Source organism: Coregonus clupeaformis, chromosome 36 (assembly GCF_020615455.1).
Source record: "Coregonus clupeaformis isolate EN_2021a chromosome 36, ASM2061545v1, whole genome shotgun sequence".
NCBI lineage: Eukaryota > Metazoa > Chordata > Actinopteri > Salmoniformes > Salmonidae > Coregonus > Coregonus clupeaformis.
The window spans coordinates 4584740-4602850 of NC_059227.1; the positions used below are offsets into that span (position 1 = coordinate 4584740).

Below are 18111 nucleotides of genomic sequence, written 5' to 3' on the forward strand. Positions count from 1 at the left end.
GAAAGGAGAGAGAGAGAGAGAGAGAAAGAAGGATGGAAGGAGGAGAACTGGAGACAGAACCTACTGTATGATTTAATTTATGAACGTCTCAACTTCAGAAAAATCTCTATATGATCTGTCCCCTGTTGGTGAGCAAAGGTGCAAAATGAAAGATTAAAGACCGAAGATGATTAAGTGCAGTCGGTCAGTGCCTGTCACAAATCATCTCTCTTTGCAAAGCATAGCACATTTGTCATTGTTTTGGTGCTGTTTGTGCTACTTTCCCACCATGTATATTAAAAGAGCAGACAAGTACAAAGACTAAGTCAGTGGTCACAAACCATCTCTCTTTTAAAGACCAAATATAAACCACCTTTCTTTATTGTTCTGGTATTTTACCACCAATGGCCTTCTATGTTCCCTCCCTGCCAATGTACAGTTAGTCAGTGGTCAGAAATAATCTATTTGTAAAGTAAAGTCTTTTATTGTGCTTTTTCCCCACCACTGGTATTAGTCCCTCCCTCCCTGCCCATGTAATGTAACATGTTGCATTGATGATGTCCAGTGAGTGACAGGTCATAAATCCTCACATCGCTTTGTTGTTTGGCTTTTTTTTCCCCCCAATGGCATTAGTCCCAGCCATCAAAGACCTCTCATCGTGGAAAGATCCCAGCCAACCATGAGAGAATGCCCGTTGACTTCACTGGAGGTGCCACGGGAGGTGCCACGGGAGGTGCCACGGGAGGCGCCACGGGAGGCGCCACGGGAGGCGCCACGGGAGGCGCCACGGGAGGCGCCTTCCAGACTAAAAGCGGTATTTGCAACACAGTGCAGGACAACAATGGCGACACAGCTAGACGGAGTTAGACAGAGCTGGGAGTTAGACAGAGCTGGGAGTTAGACAGAGCTAGGAGTTAGACAGAGCTGGGAGTTAGACAGAGCTAGGAGTTAGACAGAGCTGGGAGTTAGACAGAGCTAGGAGTTAGACAGAGCTAGGAGTTAGACAGAGCTAGGAGTTAGACAGAGCTAGGAGTTAGACAGAGCTAGGAGTTAGACAGAGCTGGGAGTTAGACAGAGCTGGGAGTTAGACAGAGCTGGGAGTTAGAGCTAGGAGTTAGAGCTAGGAGTTAGACAGAGCTGGGAGTTAGACAGAGCTAGGAGTTAGACAGAGCTGGGAGTTAGACAGAGCTAGGAGTTAGACAGAGCTAGGAGTTAGACAGAGCTGGGAGTTAGACAGAGCTAGGAGTTAGACAGAGCTAGGAGTTAGACAGAGCTAGGAGTTAGAGCTAGGAGTTAGACAGAGCTAGGAGTTAGACAGAGCTAGGAGTTAGACAGAGCTGGGAGTTAGACAGAGCTAGGAGTTAGACAGAGCTGGGAGTTAGACAGAGCTGGGAGTTAGACAGAGCTAGGAGTTAGACAGAGCTAGGAGTTAGACAGAGCTGGGAGTTAGACAGAGCTAGGAGTTAGACAGAGCTAGGAGTTAGACAGAGCTAGGAGTTAGACAGAGCTAGGAGTTAGAGCTAGGAGTTAGACAGAGCTAGGAGTTAGACAGAGCTAGGAGTTAGACAGAGCTGGGAGTTAGACAGAGCTAGGAGTTAGACAGAGCTAGGAGTTAGACAGAGCTGGGAGTTAGACAGAGCTAGGAGTTAGACAGAGCTGGGAGTTAGACAGAGCTGGGAGTTAGACAGAGCTAGGAGTTAGACAGAGCTGGGAGTTAGACAGAGCTAGGAGTTAGACAGAGCTGGGAGTTAGACAGAGCTAGACGGAGTTAGACAGAGCTGGGAGTTAGACAGAGCTGGGAGTTAGACAGAGCTAGGAGTTAGACAGAGCTAGGAGTTAGACAGAGCTAGGAGTTAGACAGAGCTAGGAGTTAGACAGAGCTGGGAGTTAGACAGAGCTGGGAGTTAGACAGAGCTGGGAGTTAGACAGAGCTGGGAGTTAGACAGAGCTAGGAGTTAGACAGAGCTGGGAGTTAGACAGAGCTGGGAGTTAGACAGAGCTAGGAGTGATTGAGTGCCATTGTTATTCAACGCTGTGCGCGTTCCCATTCCCACGGCACGACCGCCTGGCTTTCAAATCAACAAGAGACCTTCCCATGCGCTGAAAAAACAGACCTCTCTGTTCTGTTTCTCGCTCAAACCCTCTCTTCTTTGTTGCTTTCTCTGTTTGTTTTCCTGTTTTTCTCCATTTTCTCTCATCCAACCCCCCCGCCCACTGTTCCCCTCCCCCTCCTACCAGACCCTCTCTCCTCTCCCTCCCCCGCCCACTGTTCCCCTCCCCTCCTACCAGACCCTCTCTCCTCTCCCTCCCCCCGCCCACTGTTCCCCTCCCCCTCCTACCAGACCCTCTCTCCTCTCCCTCCCCCCGCCCACTGTTCCCCTCCCCCTCCTACCAGACCCTCTCTCCTCTCCCTCCGCCCCGCCCACTGTTCCCCTCCCCCTCCTACCAGACCCTCTCTCCTCTCCCTCCCGCTACAGATGAGGCCTGGCTGATTACTGAGGCCTGGCTGATTACTGAGGCCTGGCTGATTACTGAGGCCTGGCTGATTACTGTGACCTGATAATTAGTCAGAGTAATTATAATTAGCTCTCTGGTCTCTAACAAGGCAGAGGGAGAGTCTGAGAGCTGCTGTACCTGGACCCTCTAGTGGAGAGACTGAAACAACAACTTACCGGTAGCTATTTTTTAAATATTTTGTTTATGTCAGATCCACTGTTTCTGAGGATGTCTCTCACTGAAGACCAGAGTATGTGAGCGGAGCGGCGTGAGTAGCGGAGCGGCGTGAGTAGCGGAGCGGCGTGAGTAGCGGAGCATGCCCAATTTAACTTCTCACCCGCTCCAATTTCGCTCCAGTAGCGCTCACTTCACCAGCTCAGGGCGTGCCCGGCCCAGCATTCATTTAAAAGCTACTTGTGTGCTGCTTATAGACCCTTGCTTTAGCTACTGTCATGGAGTTCGATAAATATTTTCATAAAGAAACTGAAAAAAAAATACACAGGTGCAAAAATCAAGGTGACAGGTGTTTAGCATCCCAATGTGGCTCTGCAGTGGTACTCTCCGCTGCTAGCCGGATCTCCAGGCACCATCGCATGAGCCTGAAGCCACAGACTCTGGTCAAACTCGTATTTCTAAAAATGAATTTAAAGGCACTGAGCCTAATAAGGCATTTTTTGTTCGATTTTTCTATAATTCTAAGTAAGTAACAGTCTATATGCGCAATTTACGGACTATAATGACTTAATACAACGAAATGTTGTTTAAATGCTGAGCGCTTTATGTTCCTGCCAGCCTAGTGTGTCGCACTCGCTAATGCTCCACAATGTATTTCCTTGTAGTCTATAGCCTTGAAATAATTGAAATAACAAGCTAATGATATAGCCTAAATAAATAAATAGGCTACCTGTCTGGATCCTGACCTATTTAGAGTGTTTACATGCTGTTTAATAAGACATGTAGCCTACTTGAAATGATGAGCGCTTCTTAAAGTCACCTTTGCATATTGTTTATTCAAATGATTTTTCATTCGAATCATATGGTTTGGTCTCAATACTTCAAAACCAAATGGTAGGTCCAGGTAGTCACAAAAAATAGGTGGGTGTTGGTTAAATGGTGATTTTAAACAAAACAAAAATGAATGGAGCGAATTTGGAGCAGGCAGTTTCCTTTTGTGAAGGAGGAACGGCATTTCCGTCCACTCTGCTGAAGACCATGATGTCATCTAAGAGTAGATGAGTGAACCTTGAACTATATTCTACTGTACTCTACGGTATTGTACTATATTCTACTGTACTCTACGGTATTGTACTATATTCTACTGTACTCTACGGTATTGTACTATATTCTACTGTACTCTACGGTATTGTACTATATTCTACTGCTACTCTACGGTATTGTACTATATTCTACTGTACTCTACGGTATTGTACTATATTCTACTGTACTCTACGGTATTGTACTATATTCTACTGTACTCTACGGTATTGTACTATATTCTACTGTACTCTACGGTATTGTACTATATTCTACTGTACTCTACGGTATTGTACTATATTCTACTGCTACTCTACGGTATTGTACTATATTCTACTGTACTCTACGGTATTGTACTATATTCTACTGTACTCTACGGTATTGTACTATATTCTACTGTACTCTACGGTATTGTACTATATTCTACTGTACTCTACGGTATTGTACTATATTCTACTGTACTCTACGGTATTGTACTATATTCTACTGTACTCTACGGTATTGTACTATATTCTACGGTATTGTACTATATTCTACTGTACTCTACGGTATTGTACTATATTCTACTGTACTCTACGGTATTGTACTATATTCTACTGTACTCTACGGTATTGTACTATATTCTACTGTACTCTACTCACCTCCAGCAGGTCTTTCATGCCTTGAGGCGACACAGCAGCAGGTCCAGAGTGTGAAGCTTCCCAGTGATCAGGGTCTCCTTGTCTGGATCACAGGGGCAAGAGGACAAATCTGTTAAATGTTCAGCATCTTAGGATTCTTTAAGTCTTGTCTTGATCAATATTCTCATTAATAGTAGACTATTTGGATGTGCATGTTGGATTTAGTTGAAGGACAAACATTTATACTATACATACAAAAGTATGTGAACACAAATTAGTGGATTCGGCTATTTCAGCCATACCCATTGCTGACAGGTGTATAAAATCGAGCACACAGCCATGCAATCACCATAGACAAACATTGGCAGTAGAATGGCCTTACTGAAGAGCTCAGTGACATTCAACGTGGCACCGTCATAGGATGCCAACTTTCCAACAAGTCAGTTTGTCAAATGTATGCCCTGCTAGAGCTGCCCCGGTCAACTGTTAGTGCTGTTATTGTCAAGTGGAAACGTCTAGGAGCAACAACGGCTCAGCTGCGAAGTGGTAGGCCACACAAGCTCACAGAACGGGAGTGCTGAAGCACGTTGCACGTAAAAATCATCTGTCCTCGGTTGCAACACTCACTACCGAGTTTCAAACTGCCTCATGAAGCAACGTCAGCACAATAACTGTTCATCGGGAGCTTCATGAAATGGGTTTCCATGGCTAAGCAGCCTAAGATCACCATGCGCAATGCCAAGTATCGGCTGAAGTGGTGTAAAGCTCGCCGCCATTGGACTCTGGAGCAGTGGAAACAAGTTCTCTGGAGTGATGAATCAAGCTTCACCATTTGGTAGTCCGACAGACAAATCTGGGATGGCGGATGCCAGGAGAACGCTACCTGCCCGAATGCATAGGACTAACTGTAATGTTTGGTGGAGGAGGAATATTGGTCTGGGGCTGTTTTTCATGGTTCGGGCTAGGCCCCTAAGTTCCAGTGAAGGGAAATCTTAATGCTACAGCATACAATGACATTCTAGACGATTCTGTGCTTCCAACTTTGTGGCAACAGTTTGGGGAAGGACCTTTCCTGTTTCAGCATGACAATGCCACTGTGCACAAAGCGAGGTCCATAGAGAAATGATTTGTCGAGATCGGTGTGGAAGAACTTGACTGGCCTGCACAGAGCCCTGACCTCAACCCTATCGAACACCTTTGGGGTGAATTGGAATGCCGACTGCGAGCCAGGCCTAATTGGTCAACATCGGTGCCCGACCTCACTAATGCTCTTGTGGCTGAATGGAAGCAAGTCCCCGCAGCAATGTTCCAACATCTAGTGGAAAGCCTTCCCAGAAAAGTGGAGGCTGTTATAGCAGCAAAGGAGGGGACCAACTCCATATTAATGCTAATTAATTTGGAATGAGATGTTTGATGAGCAGGTGTCCACATACTTTTGGTCATGTAGTGTAGGCTACAATTCAGGCTACAGGTTACCTCCATGACATCATTAAATATCATAATTCAAAAGCTATAGGATTATCTGGATATCATTCAACAGAGCAGAGTTCTGGATCAAAGATGATTATATCCAGTAACTAATCAATAGGAGTCACCCATAAGCCTGTATAGAGACAGATAAACACCAGATAGACCTCAATACCCTGATCCTCGTCCGTCTGTCTGTCTGTCTGTCTGTCTGTCTGTCTGTCTGTCTGTCTGTCTGTCTGTCTGTCTGTCTGTCTGTCTGTCTGTCTGTCTGTCTGTCGTGTAAATCAGCTTTGTATCAAGCCCTGTTAGATGACAGCTATACTGATCTCTTTGACCCCTGTTAGATGACAGCTATACTGATCCCTTTGACCCCTGTTAGATGACAGCTATACTGATCTCTTTGACCTGTTAGATGACAGCTATACTGATCTCTTTGACCCGTTAGATGACAGCTATACTGATCTCTTTGACCTGTTAGATGACAGCTATACTGATCCCTTTGACCCCTGTTAGATGACAGCTATACTGATCTCTTTGACCCCTGTTAGATGACAGCTATACTGATCCCTCTGACCCCTGTTAGATGACAGCTATACTGATCTCTTTGACCTGTTAGATGACAGCTATACTGATCCCTTTGACCCCTGTTAGATGACAGCTATACTGATCTCTTTGACCTGTTAGATGACAGCTATACTGATCTCTTTGACCTGTTAGATGACAGCTATACTGATCCCTTTGACCCCTGTTAGATGACAGCTATACTGATCTCTTTGACCTGTTAGATGACAGCTATACTGATCTCTTTGACCTGTTAGATGACAGCTATACTGATCTCTTTGACCCCTGTTAGATGACAGCTATACTGATCTCTTTGACCTGTTAGATGACAGCTATACTGATCTCTTTGACCTGTTAGATGACAGCTATACTGATCTCTTTGACCCCTGTTAGATGACAGCTATACTGATCTCTTTGACCCCTGTTAGATGACTGCTAAACTGATCTCTTTGACCCCTGTTAGATGACAGCTATACTGATCTCTTTGACCCCTGTTAGATGACAACTATACTGATCTCTTTGACCCCTGTTAGATGACAGCTATACTGATCTCTTTGACCCCTGTTAGATGACAGCTTTACTGATCTCTTTGACCCCTGTTAGATGACAGCTATACTGATCCCTTTGACCTGTTAGATGACAGCTTTACTGATCTCTTTGACCCCTGTTAGATGACAGCTATACTGATCCCTTTGACCTGTTAGATGACAGCTATACTGATCCCTTTGACCCCTGTTAGATGACAGCTATACTGATCTCTTTGACCCCTGTTAGATGACAGCTATACTGATCCCTTTGACCCCTGTTAGATGACAGCTATACTGATCTATTTGACCTGTTAGATGACATTTATACTGATCTCTTTGACCCCTGTTAGATGACAGCTATACTGATCTCTTTGACCCCTGTTAGATGACTGCTAAACTGATCTCTTTGACCCCTGTTAGATGACAGCTATACTGATCTCTTTGACCCCTGTTAGATGACAGCTATACTGATCTCTTTGACCCCTGTTAGATGACAGCTATACTGATCCCTTTGACCCCTGTTAGATGACAGCTATACTGATCTCTTTGACCCCTGTTAGATGACAGCTATACTGATCTCTTTGACCTGTTAGATGACAGCTATACTGATCCCTTTGACCCGTTAAATGACAGCTATACTGATCCCTTTGACCCCTGTTAGATGACAGCTATACTGATCTCTTTGACCCCTGTTAGATGACAGCTATACTGATCCCTTTGACCCCTGTTAGATGACAGCTATACTGATCTCTTTGACCTGTTAGATGACAGCTATACTGATCTCTTTGACCTGTTAGATGACAGCTATACTGATCTCTTTGACCCCTGTTAGATGACAGCTATACTGATCTCTTTGACCCCTGTTAGATGCCAGCTATACTGATCTCTTTGACCCCTGTTAGATGACAGCTATACTGATCCCTTTGACCCCTGTTAGATGACAGCTATACTGATCTCTTTGACCCCTGTTAGATGACAGCTATACTGATCTCTTTGACCCCTGTTAGATGACAGCTATACTGATCTCTTTGACCCCTGTTAGATGACAGCTATACTGATCTCTTTGACCCCTGTTAGATGACAGCTATACTGATCTCTTTGACCCCTGTTAGATGACAGCTATACTGATCCCTTTGACCCCTGTTAGATGACAGCTATACTGATCTCTTTGACCCCTGTTAGATGACAGCTATACTGATCTCTTTGACCCCTGTTAGATGACAGCTATACTGATCTCTTTGACCCCTGTTAGATGACAGCTATACTGATCTCTTTGACCCCTGTTAGATGACAGCTATACTGATCTCTTTGACCTGTTAGATGACAGCTATACTGATCCCTTTGACCTGTTAGATGACAGCTATACTGATCTCTTTGACCCGTTAGATGACAGCTATACTGATCTCTTTGACCTGTTAGATGACAGCTATACTGATCTCTTTGACCCCTGTTAGATGACAGCTATACTGATCCCTTTGACCCCTGTTAGATGACAGCTATACTGATCTCTTTGACCCCTGTTAGATGACAGCTATACTGATCTCTTTGACCCGTTAGATGACAGCTATACTGATCTCTTTGACCTGTTAGATGACAGCTATACTGATCTCTTTGACCCCTGTTAGATGACTGCTATACTGATCTCTTTGACCCCTGTTAGATGACAGCTATACTGATCTCTTTGACCCCTGTTAGATGACTGCTAAACTGATCTCTTTGACCCCTGTTAGATGACAGCTATACTGTCGTTACGTAAACAAAATTCAGTCAATCCTTTCCTCAGTGGCACTGTTAGCTGGACAGCTGAAACTGAGTTGCACACAGGATTTTGTAGGCGATAGAGTCAGGTATCTATTTCATCATTGCCCTAATGGTGAAGGTTAGGATTGGGGGGTAGGTCAAAGGTCACAGAGTTAAATAGACCAACATACCCAGCCCATAGAGAATACATTGTATCTCTATGGGCTGGGTAATCTCTCATCTGACCCAGGATCTGTAGTTAAGGTCCGATTGGCCCTCCAGCAGCTAGGTGAAGTATTAACGTCAGGCAACACTATGTAGAGGACGTGTGTCTCCTGCCCACCTCTGACAGTCACACTATGATGGTCTGACCTCCAGGTCACCACTCAGAGTCAGGGGTCAGGGTTGAGGGGTGACGGAGCAGGGCTGCGGCCCGGGTTAGGAGTCCCCAAGGGAGGTTCAGGCCCAGGCTGACTCTCAGCAGTGGTTTTGGTTCCCAGGCCGTTTATACTGTGAGTCTGACCCCCGTCAGGTTAAAGCCATTAGGACGTTTGTAATCCAATAAGGAAACCAAAGCAGTTTCTAGCTAGGATCCAGCTAGAATGGCGCAGTGGTCTAAGGCACTGGTCTAAGGCACTGCATAGCAGTGCTAACTGTGTCACTAGAGATCCTGGTTCGAATCCAGGCTCTGTCGCAGCCGGCCGCGACCGGGAGACTCATGGGCGGCGCACAATTGGCCCAGCGTCGTCCAGGGTAGGGGAGGGAATGGCCGGCAGGGATGTAGCTCAGTTGATAGAGCATGGCGTTTGCAACGCCAGGGTTGTGGGTTCGATTCCCACGGGGGGCCAGTATAAAAATATATATATATGTATTCACTAACTGTAAGTCGCTCTGGATAAGAGCGTCTGCTAAATGACTAAAATGTAAATGTAAATGTAAACCGCTACCTAGCCTAAATGGAATCAAAGCCAATCCATCATTTGGGACACACACAGCTGTAAAAGTGTGAGAATGGAGAAAGTTGTTTTAGACTAGTCCACTTGTAGAGCGGAAACAACATAGAGAGATACCTCATCACCACAAGCTCCAGAGGCTATAGCTGCTGTTAGCTACCAAGCCCCTGACCCCAGAGAGGTCGTGCTGCTAACCTCTAGAACCCTAGTGAAGTGTTGAAGAGAATCTAATGGAACAGATGAACAGAGAGAGAGAGAGAGAGAGAGAGAGGATGAGAGGAGGAAGGAGAGAGGAAGGGAGTGGTCAGTGTGAAAGGAAGGGAGTGGTCAGTGTGAAAGGAAGGGAGTGGTCAGTGTGAAAGGAAGGGAGTGGTCAGTGTGAAAAGGAAGGGAGTGGTCAGTGTGAAAGGAAGGGAGTGGTCAGTGTGAAAAGGAAGGGAGTGGTCAGTGTGAAAAGGAAGGGAGTGGTCAGTGTGAAAGGAAGGGAGTGGTCAGTGTGAAAGGAAGGGAGTGGTCAGTGTGAAAGGAAGGGAGTGGTCAGTGTGAAAGGAAGGGAGTGGTCAGTGTGAAAGGAAGGGAGTGGTCAGTGTGAAAGGAAGGGAGTGGTCAGTGTGAAAAGGAAGGGAGTGGTCAGTGTGAAAAGGGGATTTGTTGGGTTTCTAATCATATCCACAGGGTCTATTGAGTCTATGTAATCATGTTGTTCATTCCTTATTTAGCCAAGTCATTGAGAAACGAATAGAACAGATGAACAAAGTGGAAACATGGGATTCTGTGGAGGGAGAGACTGGAACACAGTGGAAGCAGGGAATTCTGGGGAGGGAGAGACTGGAACACAGTGGAAGCAGGGGACTCTGGGGAGGGAGAGACTGGAACACAGTGGAAGCAGGGGACTCTGGGGAGGGAGAGACTGGAACACAGTGGAAGCAGGGAATTCTGGGGAGGGAGATACTGGAACACAGTGGAAGCAGGGAATTCTGGGGAGGGAGAGACTGACCCAAGTCTGAGGGTGTGTAACCACACCAGGCCTCTATGACAAACACCATGAAACACCATGTCCCACCATGTCCCACAACATGCCCCACACCATGTCCCACAGCATGCCCCACAGCATGCCCCACAGCATGCCCCCCAACTGTAGCTCAGTTGGTAGAGCATGGCGCTTGCAACACCTGGGTTGTGGGTTCGATTCCCATGGGGGGTGGGGGCAGTATGAAAATGTATGCACTCACTAACTGTAAGTCGCACTGGATAAGAGCGTCTGCTAAATGACTGAAATGAATTGTAATGCCCCACACCATCAAATACCTGTAATAGGCTCTGGCGTCAGAGAGAGGAGAGAGAGGGAGGGGGAGAGGGAGAGGGAGAGGGAGAGAGGGAGAGGGAGAGAGGGAGAGGGAGAGGGGGCAGAGGAGACTGTGGTTGGGACAGATGATTACTGAGCTTATGACACAAGTTGAGGGAGAGAGGAAATTCAGGGAATTGTGGTTCAACCAATATCTCTGTTGGGTACTATTGGTGATGTGTCGGTTAGAAGCAGACCATGGTGCCACTCAGACCCAGCAGACCATGGTGCCACTCAGACCCAGCAGACCATGGTGCCACCCAGACCCAGCAGACCATGGTGCCACTCAGACCCAGCAGACCATGGTGCCACCCAGACCCAGCAGACCATGGTGCCACCCAGACCCAGCAATAGTACCCCCTAGCCACACTCCACAAATCCTACAGCTCCAACCCTCTCATCATAATCATATCATAATCCCCTACTTTGGCAAACACACAACATCTCCATTAACCCCTTGGGAGTTTTTACAGCTCTGGCAAAAGAAGGAGAGTAGGATAAACTTGAGGGAGATGTTTTGTGTGCTTTGTGTTTGACCTTTCCACTTGCATGCAAACAGCACCCTTCCAACTCTACTCTCACCACATTAGAAGGAAAGAAGCATTCCAACCTCATTCCAAACAGCCACCTTCCCTAAACCCCACTGTCCTCACAGGCAATCTGAGCTGTATATGGAAGTGTTATTTTAAACACAACTGGCATAACTGTCATTTCTTAAAAAGGGAGAGGGATTCAAAAAAAATAGTTCACCTAATTTCAGTTTACGTGACAAAATAAGATAGTATAGTGTAGAGAATCATTGTACCATCTAAACCGCTGGGAAATATATTTTCCATAACCAACAATATTGTTGTTTCAGCTGGTGTACAAAAACAAAAGTAAAAGACGCAAAAAATGTACGAACGGGAAGCATAGAAATAGCGCACATAGAACAGATCTACAGCTTCTTAGACTTGCTTTCAAGTAGAATGACAGATCTATAACTCACATTTCTATGTGAATTTGGTCGGGTCGCTCAAAAAGTTACATATTGCCGCTTTAAGGTTACTTAATTTTATGGCTGCAATCAAAGAAAGTACACTCCACCCAAACTGGGATAGTCTGTACACACACTGATGTAATGTTACTATGGATACCATGCAATGTGATGTCACCTCCTCATTGACCTCTGTCCCCACTACCCTATCCAACCCTCTTCAGACACGTTAGCCTAGTCCTTACCCCTTCACCATACTATCTCCCTCCCCTCCTTCCTTCCTTCTCTCTCTCCTTCCTTCTCTCTCTCTCCCCCCCTCTTTCCTTCTCTCTCTCCCTCCTTCATTCCTTCTCTCTCTCCTTCCTTCCTTCTCTCTCTCCCTCCCCTCCTTCCTTCTCTCTCTCTATCTCCCTCCCCTCCTTCCTTCTCTCTCTCTCTCCCTCCCCTCCTTCCTTCCTTCTCTCTCTCCCTCCCTCTCTCTCCTTCCTTCTCTCTCTCTCTCTCTCCCTCCCCTCCTTCCTTCTCTCTCTCTCTCTCTCTCTCCCTCCCCTCCTTCCTTCTCTCTCTCTCTCTCTCCCTCCCCTCCTTCCTTCTCTCTCTCCCTCCCCTCCTTCCTTCTCTCTCTCTCTCCCTCCCCTCCTTCCTTCTCTCTCTCTCTCCCTCCTTCCTCATTCTCTCTCTCCCTCTCCCTCCCCTCCTTCCTTCTCTCTCTCTCTCTCCCTCCCCTCCTTCCTTCTCTCTCTCCCCTCCCTCCTTTGTCCCCTCTCCTATCCAGGTGGTGTAATCCAATCCCTGTGGACCAGAGCCTGGTCCTGACCCGGCCCTGACCCAATTACAACGCTGTTGCGCCCAGCCAGGGGCAGATAACTAGCCCATTAGCTTAGACCTGCTGCCTGATTACAACTCATCGCCTGATTTCATTAATAATATAGGCTTACTGTATATCCCCATTTCACTGCTAGGGTACGGGCAAGAGAGAGGGAGAAAATGAGAGAGGGAGAAAAGAGAGGGGAGAAAAGAGAGGGAGAAAACAGGCATTCCACTCATAGCATCCATCAGACCAAGGTTCTGCAGGTGTCCATGATCAACAGGTGTCCATGATCAACAGTGGTCAGGAAAACTGTATTTTCCTCTTTAATTTCTTTAAAGAAGATCCAAAAGAGTGAAGCAGGCAAAGGGATAAGCCTATGGTGAGGGGTGATGATGCTGATGTCTTAAGGGATAAGCCTATGGTGAGGGGTGATGATGCTGATGTCTTCAGGGATAAGCCTATGGTGAGGGGTGATGATGCTGATGTCTTAAGGGATAAGCCTATGGTGAGGGGTGATGATGCTGATGTCTTCAGGGATAAGCCTATGGTGAGGGGTGATGATGCTGATGTCTTAAGGGATAAGCCTATGGTGAGGGGTGATGATGCTGATGTCTTAAGGGATAAGCCTATGGTGAGGGGTGATGATGCTGATGTCTTCAGGGATAAGCCTATGGTGAGGGGTGATGATGCTGATGTCTTAAGGGATAAGCCTATGGTGAGGGGTGATGATGCTGATGTCTTCAGGGATAAGCCTATGGTGAGGGGTGATGATGCTGATGTCTTAAGGGATAAGCCTATGGTGAGGGGTGATGATGCTGATGTCTTAAGGGATAAGCCTATGGTGAGGGGTGATGATGCTGATGTCTTAAGGGATAATCCTATGGTGAGGGGTGATGATGCTGATGTCTGTATGTTTATGGCACAGTGGCTCCAACCCCAGCACTTTGGGTTTAGGGATACATTAAAGAAGGATGACTCTCTGCCGATGCCAAAACACTTGACTGCAACTCCTCTCTGCTCTCAGTGTTTGTGACAAGAGAGACAGATAGAAATGGTCTACTGCTCTCTCTGGTACTAGTTCCACTCTTCCACCGCACTCTGATTAGTGGGAGACACACCACAGTGGGTTAGGGTCCCACTACACTCTGATTAGTGGGAGACACACCACAGTGGGTTAGGGTCCCACTACACTCTGATTAGTGGGAGACACACCACAGTGGGTTAGGGTCCCACTACACTCTGATTAGTGGGAGACACACCACAGTGGGTTAGGGTCCCACCGCACTCTGATTAGTGGGAGACACACCACAGTGGGTTAGGGTCCCACCACACTCTGATTAGTGGGAGACACACCACAGTGGGTTAGGGTCCCACTACACTCTGATTAGTGGGAGACACACCACAGTGGGTTAGGGTCCCACTACACTCTGATTAGTGGGAGACACACCACAGTGGGTTAGGGTCCCACTACACTCTGATTAGTGGGAGACACACCACAGTGGGTTAGGGTCCCACTATACTCTGATTAGTGGGAGACACACCACAGTGGGTTAGGGTCCCACTACACTCTGATTAGTGGGAGACACACCACAGTGGGTTAGGGTCCCACTATACTCTGATTAGTGGGAGACACACCACAGTTGGTTAGGGTCCCACTATACTCTGATTAGTGGGAGACACACCACAGTTGGTTAGGGTCCCACACACTCTGATTAGTGGGGAGACATACCACAGTGGGTAAGGGTCCCACTACACTCTGATTAGTGGGAGACATACCACAGTTGGTTAGGGTCCCACACACTCTGATTAGTGGGGAGACATACCACAGTGGGTTAGGGTCCCACGCACTCTGATTAGTGGGAGACACACCACAGTGGGTGAGTGTCACCCACGCTCTCTCATTAGTGGGTGACACTCCACAGTGGGTTAGGGTCCCACGCACTCTGATTAGTGGGAGACACACCACAGTGGGTTAGGGTCCCACTATACTCTGATTAGTGGGAGACACACCACAGTGGGTTAGGGTCCCACTATACTCTGATTAGTGGGAGACACACCACAGTGGGTTAGGGTCCCACTATACTCTGATTAGAGGGAGACACACCACAGTGGGTAAGGGTCCCACTACACTCTGATTAGTGGGAGACATACCACAGTTGGTTAGGGTCCCACACACTCTGATTAGTGGGGAGACATACCACAGTGGGTAAGGGTCCCACTACACTCTGATTAGTGGGAGACATACCACAGTTGGTTAGGGTCCCACACACTCTGATTAGTGGGGAGACATACCACAGTGGGTTAGGGTCCCACGCACTCTGATTAGTGGGGAGACATACCACAGTGGGTGAGTGTCACCCACGCTCTCTCATTAGTGGGTGACACTCCACAGTGGGTTAGGGTCCCACGCACTCTGATTAGTGGGAGACACACCACAGTGGGTTAAGGTCCCACTACACTCTGATTAGTGGGAGACACACCACAGTGGGTTAGGGTCCCACGCACTCTGATTAGTGGGAGACACACCACAGTGGGTTAAGGTCCCACTACACTCTGATTAGTGGGAGACACACCACAGTGGGTTAGGGTCCCAAGCACTCTGATTAGTGGGAGACACACCACAGTGGGTTAAGGTCCCACTACACTCTGATTAGTGGGAGACACACCACAGTGGGTTAGGGTCCCAAGCACTCTGATTAGTGGGAGACACACCACAGTGGGTTAGGGTCCCACGCACTCTGATTAGTGGGAGACACACCACAGTGGGTTAAGGTCCCACTACACTCTGATTAGTGGGAGACACACCACAGTGGGTTAGGGTCCCAAGCACTCTGATTAGTGGGAGACACACCACAGTGGGGTTAGGGTCCCACTACACTCTGATTAGTGGGAGACACACCATAGTGGGGTTAGGGTCCCACCACAAGGCAGAGCAGTGAATACTGTCAGTAAGATCATTTACACAGTGTCACATAGGGAGGCCTTGGCCATCAACGCTGGTGTAGACGGAGAGAAAGCCCTAGAAGTGTTTCCCTCCAAATCCCAAACCTCAGCCACACCCAGTGGGCCAGACAGGCATGCGGGTAAGCTCGCCCCCTGTAGGCCTGATGACGTACAAATGGATTTCAAACGGTGGCCAACAATCCTGCATAATGTCGTTCCATCCCTACTATAACACACACCTGTTTTTACTAATAAGCTGCCCAGGACCTGGATAAACTGAATCAGGTGTGTAGTCTCCCGAGTGGCGCAGTGGTCTAAGGCACTGCATCGCAGTGCTAGCTGTGCCACTAGAGATCCTGGTTCGAATCCAGGCTCTGTCGTAGCCGGCCGCGACCGGGAGACCCGTGGGGCGGCGCACAATTGGCCCAGCGTCGTCCAGGGTAGGGGAGGGAATGGCCGGCAGGGATGTAGAGCATGGCGTTTGCAACGCTAGGGTTGTGGGTTCGATTCCCACGGGGGGCCAGTATGAAAAATAAAAAGATAATGTAAGTCGCTGTGGATAAGAGCGTCTGCTAAATGACGTAAATGTAAGTGTAGGATGGAGCTCAGGTTTGCATCGAGCGGAAACAAAGCGACATAGGAAGTGGCGTAGGCAGGCCTACCTATTTTGTGACGAAAAATGACATTCATGTAACGTGTAAAAACCAAACCAAAACGTAAATGCATTGAAAAGCTAACGGGGATCCGTATAAACCAAACCAAAACGTAAATGCATTGAAAAGCTAACAGGGATCCGTATAAACCAAACCAAAACGTAAATGCATTGAAAAGCTAACTGGGATCCATATAAACCAAACCAAAACGTAAATGCATTGAAAAGCTAACTGGGATCCGTATAAACCAAACCAAAACGTACTGCGTTCCGCTCCGTTTGCATAAAGTGCGTAAGGTGTGTAGAGCATGCTTCGGTTTAGGCTGGCGCCTAGCTAGGCGAACCGAACTAGTGTGATCGCATACTCCCTTAAAACACCTTTGCTTGAAAAAACGAGAAAAAAGCAGCAATTGTACTGTTTGTCCATCTTGAGATGCCGTAGCTAGTACACATTTCCTAAAAAAAGGAATCATTAATTTTGACGTTTTTGCTGAAGAGATCTTAGTCACGCAATTTTATATCTAACTAAGATGTTTGGTGCAGTATTTCTCAAGTGAAAATGTTTGCATGAAAACCATCCGTCTCTCGTTGAAGAATCCGTAGGTGATTGTTGACCAATCACCGATGAAGGGGCGTAGACGTCGGCTACCAACTTCAGCTTAGCTCGAGAAAAATGTTTGTGCACACGAACAGCCGAAAAAAAACCTTGCTAAAGACCAAAACAAACAAAAACGTCACAAAATGTTATAATATATGCATGAACTGTTTCGGGTGGGAAGCCTTAACGGCGTACTGCTAGGAGGAGTGTGTCGTCGTGTGTTGTCCCTCTATCAGAAGGCCAGGGAGGTTTCCTGCCTTTTTTATTGAGAGCTGAGATTATTTGAAGGGACAGGAAGGAAAAACGCTGTTTCCCACACACACACACACACCTCATTGCAACAGTGAAGGCTCCCACAGCTAACAATAAACAGAAAACAGAAGCTATTGTGAGAGACCAGTCATTTAGCCCAGTGGTTCCCAAAAAGGGGTACTAGGACCCCTGAGTGTATTTGGTCTATCCACAGGGGGCACTTGAGAAGACTCATAAGACCATAGACCTACTGGTAAAATGCACGAGGGGATACTTCAGGGGTACTAAGGGCAGAGCAAAATTCAGTTGGTGAAACAGTAACTGAAAAAGTTTGGGTACCACTGATTTAGCCAGCCTGTTCTAATTACATTTGACTGACTGAAACAGCCTGGCCTTGGTGTTTGGAATTTTCCAGAAAATGTTCCACTGGTGGAAGGACCTTTTACAGTGAGGGAAAAAAAAGTATTTGATCCCCTGCTGATTTTGTACGTTTGCCCACTGACAAAGACATGATCAGTCTATAATTTGAATGGTAGGTTTATTTGAACAGTGAGTGACAGAATAACAACAACAAAAATCCAGAAGAACACATGTAAAAAAAAATATAAATTGATTTGCATTTTAATGAGGGAAATAAGTATTTGACCCCTCTGCAAAACATGACTTAGTACTTGGTGGCAAAACCCTTGTTGGCAATCACAGAGGTCAGACGTTTCTTGCAGTTGGCCACCAGGTTTGCACACATCTCAGGAGGGATTTTGTCCCACTCCTCTTTGCAGATCTTCTCCAAGTCATTAAGGTTTCGAGGCTGACGTTTGGCAACTCAAACCTTCAGCTCCCTCCACAGATTTTCTATGGGATTAAGGTCTGGAGACTGGCTAGGCCACTCCAGGACCTTAATGTGCTTCTTCTTGAGCCACTCCTTTGTTGCCTT

The 18111-nt window shown here is 47.0% G+C and overlaps 1 pseudogene; it reads right to left on the reverse strand.

The window, feature by feature from the left end:
* Positions 1-4384: 4384 nt before the first annotated feature.
* The window catches only part of LOC121552518, a 37741-nt pseudogene continuing 24014 nt past the window's right edge, over positions 4385-18111 (reverse strand).